Here is a 15,462-nt window from a genome sequence, read left to right on the forward strand (position 1 = left end):
GGCTTCCATAGCCTTGGAAACTCATGACTGGTGCATAGGGAGATTACTGATGCCATAAACAGGAGTGTCAATTGGTAAAGTCAACAACAGGAGTCACTGTGCACTTACTCCTCATGTAGGATCTCTGTCCTTAATGTGCTGTACACTGAGGCTTAATGCTATAACGAGTACTCAAACAGTATATTTCACTTTGTGTTTCTATGGGGGTGCAAACGATTGAAATCTTTACTTAATGTACACTAAACTGATCTTCTGTTAAAAAAAAAAAAAAAGAAACTATCAATTCCCAACTTGACTCTCACTGGGATTAAACATGACAATAGGTCTGATCTGATTTCATCATCATTTAAAAAATAATCGTCTATTATTTTTCACTTTATGTTTCTGTGTGGGAACAAACTGTTGAAATCCTTACTTAAGGTATACTAAGCTGATCTTCTGTATACTAAGATAATCGAAAATGAATCTTGATGTGAATGGAAGGGGAGAGGGAGTGGGAAAGGGGAGGGTGGTGGGTGGGAGGGACGGTATGGGGGGGAAAGCCATTGTAACCCATGAGACGTACTTTGGAAATTTATATTCATTAAATAAAAGATAAAAAAAAAAAAAAAAAAAAAAAAAAGGATAACCACAGATGTAGTTTATTGAGTTTTTTTTTAATTAATAGGAATCTATTCTATCTGCCTCTCTCACAGTGCCTGGTGATCTTAGACATCTGAGATTTTCTGACCACTGATACAAGTGTGGGGAATCATGCAACATCTTAGGAGCCCAAAGAGCACTGGAGACCACATTTTACATTCCAGTGACTACCTCAAATGGAAAAATTTTTTTTGGTATCCTTCCCTTAGAGTTTTGAGACTTTAAACAAATTTTTCAGCATAGAACAAGTTCCATGCGGTTATTTCTTTTTACATAAATCACATCATGAGGACCTGATAACATTTCAGTTACTCTTTGAAGTGTTTCAAAACATAAATAAATAAAGTGCTGCTTGATATACAGTAGCCAGGAAAGAACATTAAGTTCTAGGATGCTGGCTGAAGGCTGTGCCATGATATGAAGATTTTCCAATGAGCACCTGAGTCATGAATCCTTCATTTCATGATTTACAAGTATGAAGCATCTGCCTCCAAATCCAAAATATAAAACATTGTTAAGCTCTTTAGAAATACCCAAGTTGAACACAGCTTATGATCTTAACATCTTCCTATTAGTTTTGCAGTTGTCATAATCATTAGAATTAAATGACAACTTCCTACAGTGCTGGGAAAAGAAGGAAAGTATGCGTGATTTCTTCTTTGTCATTTTCCCTCCCTGAGAAGGCTTCCCTCAATGAGAAGTTTGGATTGGACACCAGACACTAAACCCCCAGGACACCTCCAGCTGGTAACTCTCCTCCTCACCTAACTCTGCTGGATGTTTGAATCATACAGTCTTTTGTTTATAGAAACAGGTAACTTTAAAAGGCCTCAAAAGAACCTCAACTCCAGTCTCCTGCATCACAGATGTTCATACTTGGGTTTTCAGAGATCCCAACACCAAATTCGTGACTTTCTCTTGCTCATTAGATTATTTATGGGCATCCAATGATGTTTTCTGAAGCTTAAATCAATCACATGCTGGGAAATAGTGTTAAATATTTGTATCTGAGAAACCCTCATGAAGCCCTTACTACTTTTACCTTCCTAAGCCAACAACTGTTGTAGTTACTTCTGTATGAAAGTAACAGAACCCAATGTAAATAAGTGTTTAGCAAAACTTTATAAGGATTTTAAGGATGTAGGGATATCACATGCTATACAAGTATAGTGATGTAGCTCAGCCTCAGAAAGAAACTAGAACTATGAAACAGAGATTTAGACACCAAAGGGACCCTCCTATCAGTACAAGTAGAGATCAGAACACAACCTAGAGTCAGACTCCCCAGGTTCAAGTCCCTCCACAGGCGGCAGCTCTAAGAGTGAAAGAGCCCTCATTACAAATAATCCTCTATAATAATCAAATCATAGACTCCTGTCTGAGCCCCACGGGGTCCACCACGCTTCTCTAACCATTGAACTCTCTCAAAATTATAGAGCAAACCTCATAGGCAAAATTAGGGAAGCACAGTGTAGTATAATGCTTTACTTGGAATGAGATGCACTCAGAGAGTTTATCAATATATCTAAAATGACTATATCTAGTACATAACTCAATCACATGCTTTACTATTAGTCAGTTTGGAAGAATTAAAACAATAAAATCTTTTTTCTATATTGCTTCTCTATCCCTTTTGATTATTGAGAACAGTTAAGTTTGTGTCTTAAAGTGTCAGTGTATTGACCTCATTGAAATGTATACTTTTGGAGAATGTCTCATTTCTTTCTGTCCCACCAATACTTGGAATTCTACATTTTTCAAGCCCTCAGCAATCTAGGAATTTCATTTCATGTCATCTGAGAACTCACAGAGTACATTCTTGATTCCCTCCATCAGGTGCTGACCCATTCATGAGGTTGACCATCCATGCCACGCAGAACAGATACAAGATATTAAGCACAGGGCAATTTCCGTCACACACCCCTTAGGCTCCACAATGAGTCAAAGCCTTATATAAACCCCTCGGTTCTGGTGTCAGCAGAATTTATGACTCACTTCTAGCCAACAAAACATGGCAGAGATCATGGGATGTCATTATATGATTATAGAACAGTACTTGAGACTTAGTCTTAGCATACTGGAGACAAAAATTTTTCTATGTCCTTGAAGAACTAAGCCGCCATGTTCTATGGGAGCCTGATAGGCAAGTATTGCTACTTTTCTAAGGTTTAATATTTTATCTGAAATCTGGGTGCTATGAATTAAATTTTACAACTGCTCTAAAATTCATAGGTTGAAATCCTAATCTCCCAATAAGACTTATAGGAAATAGGCCCTCTAAGGACGTAATATAGTTAAAATGAGGTCACAGTGGTGGGCCCCTAATCCAATAGGATTGCTGTCGCTACAGGAAGATGAAGGGACCCCAGAGAACTCTGTGTGTGGTGTATGCATGCATGCGTTGAGAGAGAGAAGCAGAGAGACATAGGGAATGCACCTCCTGATGTTAAGAAGAGAGGCCTCGGCCGGCGCCGTGACTCACTAGGCTAATCCTCCGCCATGCGGCGCCGGCACACCGGATTCTGTCCCGGTTGCCTCTCTTCCAGGCCAGCTCTCTGCTGTGGCCAGGGAGTGCAGTGGAGGATGGCCCAAGTCCTTGGGCCCTGCACCCCATGGGAGACCAGGATAAGTACCTGGCTCCTGCCATGGGATCAGCACGATACGCTGGCCGCAGTGTGCTGGCCACGGCGGCCATTGGAGGGTGAACCAACGGCAAAGGAAGACCTTTCTCTCTGTCTCTCTCTCTTTCTCACTGTCCACTCTGCCTGTCAAAAAAAAAAAAAAAAAAAAAAGAGAGAGAGAGGCCTCATCAGAAACAGATCCTTCTGGAAATCTTGATTGTGGACTTCCAGCCTCCAAAACTGTGAGAAGATAATTTTCAGTTACTGAAGCCTCCCATTCTGGGCTACCTTGTTAGGGCAGTCTGAGCTGACCAATATACATGATTTCCCATTAACTCAGCCTTGACTGCAAGTTACGTCACTATTTTTGGCTACTTCTTCATTAATCTTTGTGTTGACACATATTAAATATGAGGGTCTATAGCACTGATTCTTGTTTCTCTGCATCCTTCTCCTTCCCTTGGTCACACAACATCCTAATTATAAAACACTGTTTTAAAGTAGGGAAAGGAGAGGACATTCCGGTTTAACTCCAGATAGCTCCAGCCCCCACTTGGAGTCTAGTACGCTGACTATGAGTACTTTGGACTGGAAATGCCTTCTTTGGAATATTTCAAGCAAACCCTCAGCCTCTCTTCTCTTTAGTTACTGTGTGACATTCTGAAATCAATTTCTTATAACCCTAAACTTGCTCTGTGTATCATCTTTCTCATTTGTATATTCAGAAAAACAGTGACACCTACCTCCTAATGCCACAATAGATGGTAAATCATTTAATCTTGGCAAACAATTGAGCACTATCACTATATGTAGTAAACACCTACTAAATGTTAGCTGTTCTCATTATTAGTAAAAAATAACACCTTATCTCTGAGCATCTCAGTATAAATCATTTCCCAGAAGACAGAGATGTAGAAATATTCTTTATTTGATAATTATCTCAAATTATCTATGAGGTCATATCCTCTAGTCACAAGGCAAACCACCAAACACTACTCTAAAATCCACATTAGGAGACCAGTGGGTCACGAGTTTGCCATCTTATAAAATCCCTGTAGTCCTCTATGACTCTTCAAGTCCCAATCCTTTCCAAGGAGAGGAGACAGTTTTCATGGAACTCTCATATTCCTGAAAATCCTGGGAATGTGGCAGTAACTGCTGTTTCATTATGGATTATCCTTCCAAGGATGTCTGAGAATAGACATCATTGTAAGATACAGATAGGATGTCCTCCATAGCAAAGAGAAGATTTTTACTGTCCAGTACAATAAAGATAATACTTATCTGTTAATCTGAGACTAGAGTAAAATCTCAAACTCTGTCCTAGAAGGCCTCTCTAGAATAAATCAGTAATACAGATACCCACTGTGGCCCTTCAGGACTGCCCGGCTTCAGCCGCAGCCCCAGCCACCCAATAATCCTTGACACTCATCTCCATTGTGACATCTTGTAACCCCCAAAACCTGTTAGGATGATGTATGGGTACAAGATTCAGGAGGTGAAAAGAGACACTTCACTCAAGAATGGTAAAGAGTTGTTGACAATTTGGCATTTTCTGTGTGTGGACCCCTTGAAAACTTCTCTGGCCCTTGAGTGAAGGGGGCGCAGATTTGCAATTTGTTAGAATTTGTTCCATGATTAATATATAAGTACTTTGATGTCATTTTAAATTCTTTGGGAGTTTTTCCCTGATTTTTAAGAATATTCACAATTAAAGAGTAGCTAAACTAGTGCATATCAACAACTAACGTAGATGAGTAAGTAATGCCTTATTGATGATATCAAACAAAATCAGCTTTTAACATTTTCTTAACTACCAGTCTCTACTAGCCATTCTATAATGAGAGTATACCCATTTTATGAATCAAAATGCTTTTAGATTACCTAACAATAGCTAGGATTCAAATTTCCTTAAACACTTGCAAAATTTGTTATCACACACACACATACACACACACACACCAGTGTCATCAAGAATTTCACTGGATCCCTTTGTTATTCCCTTGGCTTAGCCCTTCTCCAGATAGGAAAAGATGGATGCAGGAAGCTTAAAGCATCATAAAAATTAACTTTATATCCATAGAAGGAAGAGAAGTTTTATTTTAGGAAAAGAAAAACTTTCTCAACAACACCCAAATGACTTTTTGCCACCTCACAGTCAGAATCCAGGCAACCTTCTCATTCTTAATCTGATCACTGGCAAGTGGACTGGGCTGCCTCTGGTTTAGATTCATCACCGTGTTATGTTTGCTCCATCCTAGTGCTACAAGAAAAAGAAGATAAGAATAAAAATTAAATTAAAATTTAAGGATGATTTTAAGAATTACATCATTTTGTCTAGAAATTAGTAGTATTCTCTATCATTTCCATTGTTCTCAACACATTTATTTTTTACTCATTCATCCATACAGCCACCCAACTACATCCAGGAAGTATTTATTGACTGTTACACATGTTCCAGGCATTATTCTAATTGCTGAGATTCACAAGCAAACAAAGCAAAGTCCCTGCTCTCATGGAGCATGAATTCTTCTGCCTTGTGTTAGAGTTATTGGTTAGTGGATAAGTTAGACAAACATAACCAATGCAATGTGGGTAATTTATCATGAATAATTGGCCCATGCAATTGTAAGAGCTGGCAAATCTGAAACCCCACACAGATCAGCAAGCTTTAAACCAAGGCAGCTGTTAAAGGCACAATTTTGAGGCAGAATTTCTTTTTATTGAGGAAAACTCAGTGTTTTCTCTTAAAGCCTTTAAAATGAGGCTACATTATCAAAAATGGTATCCTTTACTTAAAGTCAACCTGTGGGAATGTTAACTACATCCACAAAATACCTTCATAGCAATCCCTAGATAAATGTTTGATTACATAAGTGGCACTATCATCTAGCCAAGTTGATGTGTCAAGCTGTCCATCCCAGTCTTCTTTCTTATCTCTCTAACTCCACAGCCAGCTTCTGGAAAACACGATGTTGTCATGTATTTGTCAATGTGGAATCCCACAGAGCTTCATACAGTGCCTCACAGCTAGTAGAAGTCCAGGAAATGTGTGTTATTGTGTTACTTAAGCTCAATTTTATAGCACATGCTATGTCTGCATGACTTTGAATGAGAAGACAAGTTCAAATCAAAGATCACCCACAGCTGAAACAAGATCATGAATCATAAAACAAAGGGGGCCAAGTTCTTCATTCACTTGGCCTGATCTGAAAACTCTGCTCTTCTTTCAACCACATGCCCTATCTTAACTCATAGTACATCCCAGGCCATAACACCAATGTCAAGGACTTATGCTCCTCTGAAAAATTCTACTAAGTACATCACATGCCTTTTTTGGGAAATTAACTTGAGCCTAGGGCTTAAGAGAGTTCATTTTTTCCCATCTGACTTGGATCTTTTCTTGGGCCATTTGATCTGCTTCTTTCCATAAAGCAGATGTTCCAGAGAGATTGCACAGGGAGCCCTGGGCCAGAGCCAGCTCTCTGATCTACATGTGTCTCCACTGGCCACCCGCGGGGCACTAGGCAAGCTGTGACCTCTGTGACTCAGAATCTGGCACTGCCAAGCATTCCATATACCTGATATCCTCTGCTCAAGACCCCATCCAGTCTTTAAGAAGACACACACTGGCAAGCATATTCCGATGGTAGAGAGATGCCTGACCCACAAATCATTTAGTGTAAATTGTTTTCTCCCCAGTGCTAATCTAACTACACTCACAAGGCTTTACTTTCTGCATCCAAAATCACAAAAATATGAAAACTAATGAACTAATCAAGCAAGGAGTGAAGCTGATACACGTAGTTATTTTCCAAGAACCTTATGAACTCTGTGTCATTATATTTATGACAGAAATGAGGACACTGAGGATACCTGTCATTTACAGTGTAGATTTCAGCTCAAAAGAAAAGGCAAAACTAGTTGTGATCACAAACCTTGATTCCCCTACTGATAGAACAAGCTCATCAGATGATAACTGTTTGCATGTATTAGTTAAATATTATCAGTTACCAAATGAGTATTTACACTTACATATAATGCAGTTTATTTTTAGTTGTTATTATTTTACTTTATTTAATTAGAAGGCAGGGGAAATAGAGAAAGTTGAGAGAGAGACAGAGAGAGAGATACAGAGAGAGAGATTGGGGTGGGGGGAGCCGGGACTAGAACTGGCGCCCATATGGGATGCAGAGGATTAACCTACTGCACTATGGCACTGGCCCCCAAAGGCCCACACTTATAATGATGTTCAATTTGGAGTGTTCTAAAATGTCCAGATGTTTCCAAAGGATATGGGGCATGATTGGGGTGGATTTTTTTTTTCATCTTTTTAAGGAAAGCAGTAGAAGATGCCCCAAGTCCTTGGGCCCCTGCACCCACATGGGAGACCCAGAGGAAGCTCCAGGCTCCTGGCTTCAGGTCAGTGCAGCTCTGGCCATTGTAGCCAACTGGGGAGTGAACCAGCGGATGGAAGACCTTTCTCTCTGTCTCTCCTTCTCTCTCTGTGTAACTCAACTCTTTCAAATAAATAAATAAATCTTTAAAAAAAAAGTCTTGGAGTGCTGTGCTGCAAATAATACAACCAAGAAAGTGAAAAACCTACCTACAGAATAGAAGAAAATATTTCAAATCATATATGTGATACAAGACTTATATCCATAGTATAAAATGAACTCCCAAATCTCAATAATAAAATATTAAGCAACCCAATTAAGAAAGTAGCTAATCTGAATATAATTATATCCAAAGAAAATATTAAAATGACCATAATAATATATGAAGATATTTAACATCATTGGCCATTAAGGAAACCAAAATTTAAACCAAAATGAGACATCACTTCATATCTACTATAATGACTTGCTATCAATGAAAGAGATAAGTGTTGGTGAGAGTGTGGGAAAATTCAACCATGAAACACTTCTGTTGGGAATATAATGTGGTCACACCTGGATTCAATACAGGCTAAGTAATATGGTCTCTTGGTAGACTGCTATTACCCAGAAAATCTGTGAACCATGGAAGTAGAAGCAAAACTGTGCTAGACAGCTGTCTTGGTCACAATTCCAGGGATTCTGGAAAGAGAAATCATTATCTATCTACAACTGAAATGACTCTTGAAAGAATGTCGTGGTGTCATGGGGATTCTAAAGCAGTGAGCCCAAAGAAATAAATTTGCTCCATGAGAGACTACTTAAAACTAAATGGACTGTTTAAAACAATAAATAATGACCTCACCCAACCATGCAAGTATAGATTCTTCAATTTGAAAAGAAACCCTAGAGAACCTCTATTTGTCACACAACTATTTCCCTGACACATTTATTCCAAGAGCTGCCATATGTGTTGGCTGCCTTTGGAGATGTAGTTAGTTGACCTTCTTGGGTTTTATTACCATTCAGTTGGGGTTAGGGGGGGTAGATGTCCCTCTCTTCTTTACCACCATCTGAAAAACCAAATTGTGCCAAAATGAAGCAGAGAAAAATTAAGGCTGCTTCACTCAGTGGCAAACTTGAAAAAGGCCTCAGACATTACTACTTCTAAATCAATATTAAAGCATTTCTGTACCATTCATTATTCTCAGGAAATTAGTCTTGGATGGGCTGTTCTTCCAGTTAATGAATTTATCTCTTTTATAATCATAATTTGTTTTTTAAATTAAACATTTGGAACACTTTCTAAATGCTGTTGTATACAGCAAACAGCAGACAAGCATGCAGGTTTTTCTTGATGACTTAGAGAATTAAGCAGCATTCATACAATTCAGCCTGTCATAATCTCACACTAAATGATTTAGCCTGTCATGGATTTTGGAATCCTTGTGGCTCCTCTGGACCTTTCCTTGTTAGATTGCCTGATTCTCTGGCTCCTTATTTCTCTGTTCCAAACTGAGGTGGCTCCTCCCTTGCCTTACAATTTGAAAAACAAATAGCAAAACTATTTAGAGCATTTTGACTCTTATTTCACACACAATCCAAAATACAGATTTACATTGTAAGTCCCTGATTTATAATGGTCAACTTAGGATTTTTCAACTTTATGGTGATGTGAAAGTGATATGCATTCAGCATAAATTGCACTTCAAATTTTGAATTTTGATCTTTTCCCAGCTTAGCAACACATAGTACAGTACTCTCTCATGGTGATGGGCAGCTACAAGCTGCAGCTCCCACTCAGCCAGACTAGGAGCAAAAATAACACATGTTCTACGGTGTATTGTTGCCAGCCTTTTTAAAGGTTTGTTTATTTATTTGAAAGCCAGGGAGAGAACGAGAGAGAGAGAGAGAGAGAGAGAGAGAGAGGGAGAGGCCTCCTACTTGCTGGTTCATTCCCCAAATGCCCATGGTAGTGAGGGAAATGCCAGGCTAAGGCCAGGAGCCATGAACTCCAACCAGATCTCCCACATGGTGGCCAGAAGCCAAATATTTGGGTCATCATCTGCTGCCTCCCAAGTACATTAGTTGGAAGCTGGATCAAAAGCCTGAAGTAACCAGGACTAGAACATGGAACCCTAATTTAGGATGTGGGTGTCCCAGGCAGAGGCTTAACCCACTGTACCACAGTACACACCCATGTTGGCAATATTTTGTGTGCCTTGTGTTTTGCAGCTTTGCATCCCATTATATCTTCAAAATGCCCATCTGTGTCTCCTGAACCTACACAATTTTGTTTTTCACTTTCAGTATAATATTCAATAAATTACATGAGATATTCAATAATTTATTATAAAACAGAATTTGTGTTATATATAGGCTATAGACTAATGTTAGAGGTAAGGAAACTGGGTATATTTTAATGTAGGCTAGGATGTGCTGTTCAATAGCTTAATATATTTAATATATTTTCAAATTCATTATATTTCAACTTGTAACCTGTTTCTGGGATATTACTTACTACACTTAAAGTCTAGGAGTAGGGGCCAACATTGTGGCGTAGTGGGTTAAATCACAGCCTGCAATGTTCATATGGACACTGGGTCAAATCCCAGCTGCTCCACTTCTGATCCAGCTCCCTGCTAATGGCCTAGAAAATGTGCAGAAGATGGCCCAAATATTTGGGCCACTGCACCCATGTGGGAGACCCAGAAGAAGTTCCTGGCTTCTGACATTGGCTTGGCCCAGCTCTGGCCATTGCAGGCGTTTGGGGAGTGAACCAGTTTATGGAAGATTCTCTCTCTCTCGCTCTCTTTCCTTCTCTCTCTAACTCTGCCTTTCAAATAAATAAATATTTTTTAAAAAGTCAGGGAGTAAAAAGGCTTGCTTCTGGTCTGCTTCAGAATATTCAGAGTCCCCTTATGTTTGGCTTATAGTCTCCTTTGTTTCACATAGGGAGGCTATTGGACAAGTGAGTTTCAAGTAAATGACATTGCTATACTCTCAGCGTCTTTTCATTAAAACTTCCATTTGCAAATGACCCAAGACTAAATAAAATAGGCTTAAGCAGAATAAGAAATGTATTGGTTCATAAAACTCAAGAGTTAATCCATATCAGGAACAGGTCCAAGTACTCCCAACTATACTGTCAAAGTATCATCATGCAGCACTTTTGTATTTACTTTCTGCTGCATTGCCTTTTATCTGGCAAAAATGATGGCCACCAGTATCTACAGGCTTATATCTGTTTAGCAATCTCAACAGAAGCTAGGTACCCTTTCCCAAAAACTGAACCAACGTCTCATTACTGATTTCTGTTAACCTGAATTAGGTTATATGATCATCGCTGAACCATCTGTCATTCTGAATGGAATTAAGCAAAGTTTAAGCGTGTTTTTGACTGGCCTCCTGCATAAGCCCCAATAGACCAGGCCAACTAGCATGGAGTCACTTTTGTTAAGTTCCCCATGATCCCATTCAATTTGCAAATCAGCCAGTTTTCCTGAGTCTGTCCCAACAGCTTTACCCCGTAAGGAAAGTAACTTGAAGTTGATAGTTCCAACTTTTCTCTTTGTTTCTGCTTTTCTCAGACCTTTCTGCCCTGAGTCCTCTGCTCAGCTCATTAGAACACTTGTACTTTATCAAGTGAGATGCTGTGCAATTCTGGAGTTTCAAACAAAAGCCAATTTCTTTCAACTAAGTTTCTTGCAATTTTGTCCTTTGACAATGGCTAGGCTTTGATCCTGCACACTCTGTTGGAGTTTAACCTATTAAAAACTACATGAATTGAGAAAAGGGAAAGTTAAGGTAAACTCCTTAAGATGAAATCAAGGTGCTGTGAGCAAAGAGAGAAAGGATGCTGGACATGGAAAACAACAGATGCCAACTGAAGCTCATTACAAGCCACTTAATCTAGGTTTCCAGAGTTTCAAATACAAGTACAGGGCAATTTTTGAATAATTGCTTTGCTGTAGAGTCGGTCCTGTTAGTAACACTTCTAAAATTTCCATAGGCAGAAGGATAAACTTGACAGTGGTACCATCCAATATACAGTACCGCTCACATTAAGCCTTTTTAAGCAGAACATATTTCTACTTCCTTATACAGCATGTTGTTATCATCACCCTTACAACAATTTTCACACTGTTTCTCTCACTTGAAGCAAAAATTTCAGTGTGAAATTTCTCTCTTGTCTTCAGTGTCATTATATTAGCAGTTTCTCAGCCTTTGGAAGTCTTTCTGGAACACCATTTTCTCCTACAACAAGAAATTTGAGAGCCAAAAATAATCCTTCCTTTTCGCCTCGTAGTAGCACTCTGACGAGTGATGCTGGAAGCTTTAATAAACGACAGTCTCAGGAGCCAGGGCACTCCTGGCTGGTACTGCACAGAAGGCATCGTTCAAATTCCTCTAGGTATCAACCTCTACGTGCATTTCTGCAGGAGGAGGCTTGGCTCTGCCCTTGGCATTGAATGGGGACTTCCCAGATGCTGAAGGGAAGCATGGATTGCAGCCCTCACTCAGTTCTGCTGCCAACATGCTCACATGGTGAGAAGTGGCCAGGCACCCCACACATAGCCTATCCACCCACCCCCATAAATCCTGCTGTGGAGTTGGGGCCAGGAAATGGATCTGTTCTGAATTCAAAGGCCACAGAGCCAAGGACTCCAAAAGAGTTCTTGCATCAGAATCACCACTCGCTAACACTGCGGGTGTTCTTTCTTGACCCCACCCGGCAAGGGGCCACAACTGTCTCTCAGAACCAGCACCTCCCTGTGGGGCTCACTGAGGAGCCTGGGCTTGCAATCCTGATCCTGCCACCCAACAGCAGAGGGTGTTGTTCCTACTGACCACCACAGTATCCCTCACTTCCTTCTCCGATTGCAACCCCTGCTGTATTTTAGGGATCCACCTCTCTACCACCCATGTTTGTGGTCCTGGCTGGGTTCTCCTCAAGCCTAAATCAATAACTATACATATTATCTCTCTGTTAATGGGCGCTGGTTCTGTGAAAATCCTTGCTCTAGGCATTTCAGGTCTTTTTTTAAATTTATTTTTATTTAACTCATAGTAATGGTATTATTTGTGGGTACAGGGTGATAATTCACTACATGTATACGATGTATAATTATCAAATCAAGATCATTAGCATTTCCATCTCCTTAAACTTTATCATTTCTTCATTGTGGAGCTTCCTCCTGTCTAGTTCCAAATAAATTTGGAAGGAGCTGTATAATGCAGTCACCCTGCTAGGCAGTAGAACTTGCAAAAATCCAGCTATCCCATGTCTGATTATATACCACAGGAAATGAAAACAGCGTATCAAAGGAATATCTACACTCCCAAGCTTCCTGAGGCAGTACTCACAGTAGCCAAGCCATGCCATCAACCAGTGAACTCTGTAGGTGAGTGGATAAAGAAAATATGGCACATACATACCGTGGAATATTACTCAGAGATAAAAAAAAAAGAGTTGATTCCTATCACTGACTACAAAATGGATGGAACTGAAGGACACTGTGTTAAGTGGAATAAACTGATCACAGAAAAACAAATACCACAAAACAAATTCCCTTATAAGTGGAAGCTGAAAGAAGGTGATCTCATGGAAGAAAATAGAATGGTGATTACTACAGACTAGGAAGAGGGGAGTGAAGGGAGATAGATGAATGTTACATAAGAGGAACCAAGGTTTTAGAAGTCAGAACATTTTGCAGGAACTGCTTAAACAAGATGCTATTTACTGCCATGCTTGAAGCTGAGCCAATGCAAGGAACTGACTTATTACATTTTGCCTGGGACTTTCCTTGCTTTAAAACTGAAAGTCCTAAGTCTGGGGAATCCCCTCATCCCAGGAAAATGAGAAAGACTCATTGCCCTAAGTAATGTGAGGGCAGGAGCTGTTACAGCTGTCTTGTTATCACATGAAGTCTGACAATGAAACAAGCCTGGAGGAAAAGGAGCTGAGATACAGAGAGAAGCCAATTCTTAGTCACATCTTCAAACATCCTGTTCTCTTTTCTGCTTAAACCACTTTGACTTGGGTTCCTTGGCCCTTGTAACAGAGAGTCTGCTCTAACATATCATCTGTTTGATTTCTCACACGTCTCTTAACCTCTTTGAACCTCAGTCGGTGCTTCTGTAAAGTGGGAATGTTTCCTGAAGATTAAATGAGACACAGTGTCAAGTGTCTGTTTCAAGACCTGGCATCTAGAACACTCCAGTAAGCTTTGTTTGCTTCCTCCTTATAAACTAGAGTTCTCATAAACTCTACAGAGTGAGAGCTGGAAGAAAAAAGGTGCATTTGTTTCGGTGACTCAACTACACCCACAGGGGAGGGAAACAGACACATAGTTGGAAATTTCCTGAGCTGAAGCCCTTCAGGCACTGACAAAGTCTAAATGAAAGCCAAGCTCCCTGTGTTCTTTCTACCATGCCATGGACTCACACCCAGTTTTCTTTTCCCAGCTGCTGTTCTGAGGTACAGAGAGGTGGATAAGTCTTTCCCAGGCAAGAGACTTCACCAGGCATACTCCCTGTGGCATGTCAGGAACAGAGCTGGGAACTGGCTCAGAGCAAGGGCTTACCTGTCCAACCTGCCTCACTAGACTTCCTCACAGGATGCTACCAGTAGGGACCTTCTCTCCTCTAGGGTCAACTGACCCAACTAAAAGCTAATCTCTTCTCTAAAATGCAGATTTGAATGCAGGCCTAGGGGACTGATACCCCTGCAAACCACTTGATGATGAAATAGGTGTGCATGGGCTTCATGTTTGCATCCCACCCTACTGCCACTTATAGTGCAGAGGCTTAAGACACTGCTTGCGAATGCAGGCATCCTGTATCAGAGTCCCAGCTGCTCTTCTTCCAATCCAGCTCCCTGCTAATGTGCCTGGGAAGGCAGCAGGTGATGGCCTAAGTACTTGGGCACCTACCACCCACATAGCAGACACAGGTGGAGCTCTGGGCTCCTGTCTTCAGCTCAGACCCAGACATTGTAACCATTTGGGATATGAAACAGCAGATGGAAGAGCTCTCTGTGTCTTTCCCTTTCTGTCACTCTGTTTTTCAAATAAATAAAATGTCTGCAAAAAATAACAAACAAACAAATCCTAATCCCCGTGGGATGGTATTAAGAGGTGGGACCTAGGAGAGGGAATTAGGTCATGAGAGTTGAGCCCTCACAATGAGATCAGTGCTTTTAGAGAGAGAGAGAGAGAGAGAGAGAGAGAGAGAGAGATCTGTATCTCTGGTGCTCTCTCTCTCTCTGGCTCCCTCCCTCTCTCTTTCTTCTGCCATGTTAGATTGTAATGAGAAGATGGCCATCTTCAAACCAGGAAGAACCTGACCATTCTGGCACTAGCACTCTGAGAAATAAAGTTCTGTCATTTAAGCTATCCAGTCTATGAGGCTTGTTACAGCAGGTAGGGCTAAGACATTATCAATAACCCATGGGTGATGACAAGAATCAGGTGTTAATTTTAAACTGTTCTTTAAAAAGTAAAGTTCATTTTCAAAATGTGGCTCACATCTGTGTTTGTAAATGCATTCCCCAAGACAAATGCTACTAGGGGAAAACATGCAGACAAGAGAAGTAATAACCCTGCAGTGAGCTGGACCCAGGGAGGGAGAGGGCAGGAGGAGGCAGCCCCCTTGCTGTCACCTGAAGCAGGTGCTCCAGTACGTCTCTGGTCTGCTGGCTTCTTCCCCAGTCTGGAAGCACAGACAGGAGCTCATCAGAGCATAAGGTAGGGGAGTCCAGCTGTCCCCGATGTTTGCTGAGTTATTTGCCATGTCCACAGCCTCCTCTATTGCAGCTGGGA

Source organism: Oryctolagus cuniculus, chromosome 3, assembly GCF_964237555.1.
Source record: "Oryctolagus cuniculus chromosome 3, mOryCun1.1, whole genome shotgun sequence".
NCBI lineage: Eukaryota > Metazoa > Chordata > Mammalia > Lagomorpha > Leporidae > Oryctolagus > Oryctolagus cuniculus.